This window comes from Oncorhynchus masou, unplaced genomic scaffold (assembly GCF_036934945.1).
Source record: "Oncorhynchus masou masou isolate Uvic2021 unplaced genomic scaffold, UVic_Omas_1.1 unplaced_scaffold_12308, whole genome shotgun sequence".
Taxonomy (NCBI): domain Eukaryota; kingdom Metazoa; phylum Chordata; class Actinopteri; order Salmoniformes; family Salmonidae; genus Oncorhynchus; species Oncorhynchus masou.
Window position 1 is genome coordinate 505 of NW_027002114.1, and position 6,047 is coordinate 6,551.

The following is a 6,047-nucleotide window of genomic DNA, read 5'->3' on the forward strand; positions in this document are numbered from 1 at the left end:
TGCGACAGACTCTGCAAGCTACAAATAAGTTGACATTCCATGAGATTATCTTCTGTTAATAGTTATGTTAGTAGTTCATTTGAACTCTGAAAAGATATATCCTGATGCTTGTACAGCATGGCTCGTTGGACCAACAGTGACAGACAGTAACAACAAGGGATGAGGACAGTGTGTTTCAGGAGTGGCATTTGAGAGGTAACCCTCCCTGCACTGTCTCTATAAGCTTGAGGATCTGAGTGAGCTGGTGAGTTATTCAGGAAATATGTCTGCTCTTGAACGTAACAGGCAAAAAAAAATGTGATAATGTTTTATTGTCACATACACCAGATAGGAGCAGTGAAATGTGTTGTTTTACAGGGTCAGCCATAGTAGTACAGCACCCCTGGAGTAAATTAGGGTTAAGAGCCTTGCTCAAGAGCACATTGGCAGATTTTTACCTTGTCGGCTCAGGTATTCAAACCAGCAACCTTTCAGTTACTGGCCCAACACTTTAACCGCTCCGCTACCTGTCACCCTAGTTGACCAAAGTGTGGCCACACATTCTGAACATCTCGGCAGATGGGAGTGAAGCAGCCAAGACAAACACTTAAGGGCCCCAGTGAAATCATCAAAACGTACAGGCCTGAGACAACAGTGTGACATCACTACTCACCCAGATTGCAGGCCTGGCTCGTCAGGGCGTAGAGCTGCTGCTGATAGGCCCATTCCTCGTCGTCAGAGGAGGAGATCACAAACAGCCTGCGTCTCCAGCGGAACCTCGAGAAATATAAACACAGAACAAACAATGACATCAAATATAGACAAACAACATTCCACAAGCCTTTGAGAAGAACAAAAAGGTTACAAATGCATTTCTTTATTTATTTGCATATACATGTTCGACCAGCAGCACACAGGATGTCAGTGTCCGTTTTAGGCGAGTGTATTTGTCAGTTGTGTTGACTTGAAACTGCAGTCACACAGTCTTATATTGCAATTGCATCGTCCTAGATAATAACAAAAGCCCACTAGTACCGTGAGAGGAAGTTCTCCAGAGATTTGGATTTGTCTTCTGTCTTACACGTCACTCCTTGCCTCTTCTGCTGTTCCATCTCCTTGATGCGAGAAGAGAATGTGTCTATGTAGTCAAACACAGCCGTCATGGCGATGGGCACCTCATATTCTTGCTGTGAATGGGAACAGAAAACCATATCACCCATCTTTAGGCGGAAAAAGAGTTACGGATGATACTGTATCAATTCACTGCAGTAAAATTAAGTTATTGAAGCGCTCAACCGATATGATGGATTTTCACTCAGACACAGGACCGAAAGGTTAAACGCTCTTTCATCAAAATAAGAAGGTCATCCAGGATGCACAATACTAAGTAGCAGTATACAATAACACATTGTAATTATACCGCAGTAAGCTTTATAGGGAAACAAGGCCAACCAACCTTCACTTTCATATCAAAGTCGGTCAGCACCATATAGTAGTCGTCAAATATCAGTCCCAACTCATTCCTCAAGGCTCTGATGAGGGGCTGGTTTGTGAAGTCCTCTTCTTTCATGCCTTTCAGAGGCTGATCCTTCTCTGTAACCATAAACTTGTATTACACTTGTCATCAGAGTAAAATAGAATTGAAAATTAGCAACAAAAAGTTCAAAACTTTACTTACCAGCCTGGTAATGGTCCATCTTCATGGTGCCATTGGTCAGAGAGCCAAAAATGGTGATAAGAGAGATTTTTCTGACGCCCAATTCACACACATGCTCCAGATACTCATCTCTCTGCTGCGTGTACATAGGATTCTCCTCGTCTGGAGTACTGATCACCTGGGAGGGAAACAAAAGTGACTGTTGTATCATGTGTCTATTCTGTTCGGATCTATTCTATTCTGTTCAGTTCTGTTCTATTTAGTTCTATTCTATTCTGTTCAGTTCTGTTCTGTTCTATTCAGTCCTATTATATTCTGTTCGGTTCTATTCCATTCTATTTAGTTATATTCTGTTCAAGTGTACCAATATGCATGCTTCATATCAGATTTAATCAATACATTTATGTAATACAACAGAATACTCACAAGTAGACGTCGTCTTTTCTCAAAATGTCCAAAAAAGGATACTAAGAGGTTTGGCTGTTTTGTGGGGGGCCTCTTGTTGTCTGCTTCTTTCTCCTGGTTAATAGCGGCCTTCTTCCCTGGTCTCCTGCCACGATAGAAGCCCCCATCACTGTCTTTAGTAGCCTTCAACCTTTTCTTGTCTGCTTTACTCTTTTTGCCTGATTTATCAGCCTTTTTCTTCCTCTCTGCATTGACAGGCCGCTTGACCTTGCTCTTCTTGGGGGAAGCTGTTTCCACCTGTGCATCAGAGTCAACCTTGAGTTCACTGCCCAGCTCCTCCCCTCCTTCAGTTGGTTTGTTGTTAGTGAGCTGAGTTGGAGAGGTAACAACTTGTCGGCCATGTTTGGTATCGTCGGTTGTGTCTTCTTCATATTGGTCTCTGTGGGATTCTGTAACGTCATCTATGCCATTTATGTGGGTCTCTGAGAGGATGTAGGAGGATTCGTCTGTGGTGGGAACCTCTAGGTCCCAGTGCGGTGTTGTCTGGGGGTCCAAGGGCTTCGGAACTGTGGGTTTTGTGGTGGTTGTGGTTGTGGTTCGTCGTGTTGTTGTAGTTTTTGGTTTTGTTGTGGTTCGTTGTGTTGTTGTAGTTTTTGGTTTTGTTGTGGTGGTAAGTTTTATAGTAGTGGTGGTCGTGGTTGTTTTTGTTGTGGTTGTTGGTTTTGTTGTGGTGGTTACTTTTGTGGTCGTTGTAGTAGTTGTTGGTTTTGTTGTGGTCGTGGTTGTTTTTCTGGTGGTGGTTGTGGTTGGCTTTGCTGTAGTTATGGTTGTGGTTGCTTTTGTTGTTGGTGGTGGTTTTGTTGTGGTTGTAGTTGTTTTTTTTGTTCTTGTTGGTTTTGTTGTGGTGGTTGTGGTTGGCTTTGTTGTAATTGTGGTTGCCTTTGTGGTCATAGTTGGTTTTGTGGTTGGTCGGGTTGTGGTAACTGTCACAGCCTTTGGTCCTTGAGCTGGTCTCTGCACCCCTTTCCTCACTGGCACCCTCTCCACTGTAGAATTCACTGTGACCTCTGACCCCGTGGTCAATACCCCTGGCCCTGAGACTCAACCACCTGGCCCTCAACACCGGCCGCCTTGCACCTCTGCACGAAGCCCCTCTGCCTGGCCTTCTCCAGCTTGCGCATGTGGGTCTGGTCCATCACCTCGTACATAGCCTCCAGCCTGACCGGGTACGGGTACCTCTCCTCCACCTGGAGGGTCTTCCTCAGGAGAACCATGCCAAACTTCCCCTCCTCCAGCTTCAGGAAGTTCATCAGCCTGGGGATGAGGACCGTATCCAGGGCTCCTCCGTCACCTGTCCCTTGGCGTTGACCCGCCGCACCTTCCCGCCTCGCTCTCCCTCCTGGTGGAACATCACTATCATCTGCATGTGCCGCTCCGCCATCTGGCAGTAGACGTCCGACTTGAGGAGGGTCATCATCAGGCGATAGTAACCGTCTGAGTCATGTGGGGCAGAGACGACCAGGACCCGGTTCTTCCCTGCGAAGCTGGCCAGGACGTTGAGGGAGCCTGCGCTGCCGGGGACGGTGCGGGCTGGTGTGGACTGAGGCTGAACCGCCTCCCCTGTCACTTGTTTACTGTTGTCTTGAGATGTGCCAGTGCCACTGCCAACCTGGTTGATGGGTTTCTCTGGTTGTTGGGCTTTTCTTCTGCTTGGCATCATGCTTCTTCTTGGTGGTTCTTTTCCTCTTCTTGGAGGCTCAGCTTTCTCCTCTCTCTGCATTCCGTCACGATGGCTCGTCATAGGGGATACATTTATACCACCAGCGGAAGGAGCAATACTGTCAGAGTTCAGCACATTTTGTGTTCTGTTAAAAATCCCCCCCTGGAGGGATGTTCGTCTTAAGATTGTCCTTTTGAGGGGTCTCCTGTCAGAGGCCCCTGTGCTCCATACCAGCAACAGCCATAACACACAGAGATGCAGTGTCTGTTTCATTTTTGCAGTGTCAAAGAAAAACCTACAATGGGTATAAGAAGATCAGTGAGCGAGGCATTGCCTGTAGTCCTCTGTCTTTCTGACGTTGTGTCCAGTTTTCACATGAAATAACTGATCAGTGAGTATCCATAAAAACGCTTTGTTTGAGAAGAAAAAAATAGTTCCACAGTAGGTTATGACGTAACTGTTCAGAAAGGCAAATGCACAATCTGGGCTGTTTCAATAAAGTAAACACAAACACTTGTCAACTTGTGTGCTATAAACCTGCTGAAAGTTTACATGAAAATGCACAATTTACCATTCCATTCTGGTGACAAAAAAATAACTCCCCGATGATAAGAAATATTGTCGCAGTCGTCCAATGCCTCCTTTCTCCGTTTCTGCAGCTGAAATGACATACATTTCATTTTCTATGTTAATGTAGACAGTGCACCCTCTGCTTACTAGGCGGCTACACGTAACGGTTCCATATATTCTGTCTATACAAAACTTACTCCATCGATTGTAACTTTAGAGGCCATTTTCCTCTTTCTAACGTCTTCAGAAGGAAAGATTTCTGGAAGTCTCAATGCGTTGTCGGCGAGGAGGGATCTTCTGCCTTCCCCCTTCCAGCGCATCGAGTTACCCGGGAAATACTATGTAACCACAAATTCCAGAAGCGCTCTCTCCCCTCTGAGCACCAACCCAAGACCAAGAAAGAAACAATTTTTGCTGCGTTCAAGCGCACGTCGGAACGAGAAAACTCGGAAAGGTCCGACCTGCTAATTGTTTATAGCTACAGACGTGCCGCGTTTAACCAGTCAGAAAGTCGAACATTTCCGAGTTTCCTAGTACCGGCTAGTACTTGAACGCAGCATAAGTAGCGGCTCTCAAGGCAAGGTTCGACACCGCCCACCGTACACATGTACACAGAATAGAGCACTATAGTTATTACATATTTATTACAACCATATCTGCTCATGAAATAATGTGGCTGCATTTATTTATGTATTACCAATGCAGTCGATGTCCATAAGTTGCCATGGATGTAGTTTAAGGTTAAAATAATCAGATATGGTAGGCCCAACTATTTTATATTTTATTAGCATAATGTCAATAAAAATACATGATGGGAGTGGAATTGTATTCATATAGATGTTTACAAGAACACTTGATTATTGTTGTTTTAATAGTCAGTAAACTAAAGTTTTGGGGAGTTAGGAAGTCTTATTGAGGGAAACTAGACAGGGTAGATTTATGCCATCTACTGGCAGGCTTTGCCACAAAGTATGCTCTTAGTTTTGATTTGTTTTTGTTGTTGTAATTTCACCCCCCTTTTCTTCACAATTTCGTGATATCCAATTGCGATCTTGTCTCATCGCTGCAACTCCCCCAACGGGCTCAGGAGAGGCGAAGTTCGAGTCATGCTCGCTCTTCTATGATCGTCTGAATACCTTGGTCAATAAATCAACGAATGACCGCACTGTCAATAATAACCGTAACAGTCAATAACAGTGCAATCATATATAAACTCACTATTTGTCACGCTCCAAATTCAACCAATGTGTTATAGTTATTTATTGCAGATTTATAGACTACATTTAAGCTTCTAAACTGCTTACCTCTAGGCTCTTTATATTACTAATGTTAATTATAAACCATGGGATTATTATATCGCTATTCAAAGACCCGAAATGCTTGAAAAAGACGCTAGAAAGATCCTTAATAAAGACGCTTTCTTTATACTGTATGTTTGATCACAAATGTGTGATTCATTTGTTGATTAGTTTGCTAATTGTGTGTGTGATTTATTTCACCTAGGACTGTCTAAAGAAGGTATAGGCATCACCTAGGCCTGTCTCAAGACGGTATAGGCATCACCTAGGCCTGTCTCAAGAAGGTATAGGCATCACCTAGGCCTGTCTCAAGAAGGTATAGGCATCACCTAGGCCTGTCTAAAGAAGGTATAGGCATCACCTAGGCCTGTCTCAAGAAGGTATAGGCATCACCTAGGCCTGTCTAAAGAAGGTATAG

General features: G+C 44.3%; 1 pseudogene; it reads right to left on the bottom strand.

Moving 5' to 3' along the window:
* Positions 1 to 540: 540 nt before the first annotated feature.
* On the bottom strand, positions 541 to 4,729 carry LOC135529996 (coiled-coil domain-containing protein 80-like; annotated as a pseudogene).
* Between the last annotated feature and the right edge of the window lie 1,318 nt (positions 4,730 to 6,047).